Source organism: Arachis ipaensis, chromosome B1, assembly GCF_059453495.1.
Source record: "Arachis ipaensis isolate K30076 ecotype BB chromosome B1, ASM5945349v1, whole genome shotgun sequence".
Lineage (NCBI taxonomy): Eukaryota > Viridiplantae > Streptophyta > Magnoliopsida > Fabales > Fabaceae > Arachis > Arachis ipaensis.
Window position 1 is genome coordinate 73,983,225 of NC_142436.1, and position 1,472 is coordinate 73,984,696.

The window sequence follows — 1,472 nt, forward strand, 5'->3', positions numbered from 1 at the left end:
TGTAACAACAAAGAATTAAGAAGAAGAAGTAGAAGAGAGCTTGAATGAAAACCTAGATCTAAGAACTAAACCTAATCCTAATCCTAATCCTAGAGAGAAGTGAGAGATTCTCTCTCTAAAACTAAAACTAAACTAGCCTAAGGTGTGCGTATGAATCTATGATCCTTCCCCTTCATTTCTTGGTCTATTTAGCCTTTTCCTGCCAAAAACTCAGCTCCAAATGGGGCTAGAAACCCTCCAAAATTGCCAGGAACGTGTTCCTCTTTAAAAATCACTTGCGGCCTTTGGCGCGCACGCGCACAGTGTGCGTGCGCGTCCCTGGATAATTTCGCGATCTGCGCGTAAGCGCATAGTGCGCGCGCGCCCATGTGCTTTTTCCAAATCTTTGGGTTTTCATGATTTCTCCACTTTGTATGCTTTCCTTCCACTCCTTTGATCCCTTCCTAGCCCCTTTTCAACCTGAAATCACTAGCAAACACATCAAGGCATCTAGTGAAAATCAAAGGTGAATCAAAATTATCAAATTAAAGGTCTAAAAAGTATATTTTCACATCTAAGCATAAGTATGGAGACAATCACAAAATCATGCTATTTCATTGAATAAATGTGAGGAAAGGTTATCAAAATGCTCTAAATTCAACACAAAATAAACCCTACAAAGGGGGTTTATCAGACCTTACAGAAATTTTCGATAAAGAAGCAGACATGGCAGCCGAACCTAACAACAATCGTGGAGGTGCAAGGAAGATGCTTGGTGACTTTACTGCACCAACTTCCGACTTCTATGGAAGAAGCATCTCAATTCCTGCAATTGGAGCAAACAACTTTGAGCTTAAGCCTCAATTAGTTTCTCTAATGCAGTAGAATTGCAAGTTTCATGTTCTTCCATTGGAAGATCCTCATCAGTTCTTAGCTGAATTCTTGCAAATCTGTGATACTGTTAAGACCAATGGGGTTGATCCCGAGGTCTAAAGACTTATGCTTTTCCCCTTTGCTGTAAGAGACAGAGCTAGGATATGGTTGGACTCACAACCTAAAGAAAGCCTGAACTCTTGGGAAAAGTTGATCAATGCTTTCTTGGCCAAATTCTTTCCACCTCGAAAGATGAGTAAGCTTAGAGTGGAAGTCCAAACCTTCAGACAGAAGGAAGGTGAATCCCTCTATGAAGCTTGGGAAAGATACAAGCAATTGATCAGAAGGTGTCCTTCTGACATGCTTTTAGAATGGAGCATCTTATGTATATTCTATGATGGTCTGTCTGAATTGTCCAAGATGTCATTGGACCACTCTGCTGGTAGATCTCTTCATTTGAAGAAAATACCTGCAGAAGCCCAGGAACTCATTGAGATGGTTACAAATAACCAGTTCATGTACACTTCTGAAAGAAATTCTGTGAATAATGGGATGACTCAAAAGAAAGGAGTTCTTGAGATTGATACTCTGAATGCCATATTGGCTCAGAATAAAATATT

General features: G+C 40.1%; 1 non-coding gene across 1 annotated transcript; it reads right to left on the reverse strand.

Annotated features, from left to right (window-relative positions):
• Nucleotides 1–1,110: 1,110 nt before the first annotated feature.
• On the reverse strand, nt 1,111–1,218 carry LOC148577036 (small nucleolar RNA R71). Its single transcript, XR_015903738.1, has one exon. It is a non-coding gene; the product is annotated as a small nucleolar RNA R71 (small nucleolar RNA).
• Between the last annotated feature and the right edge of the window lie 254 nt (nt 1,219–1,472).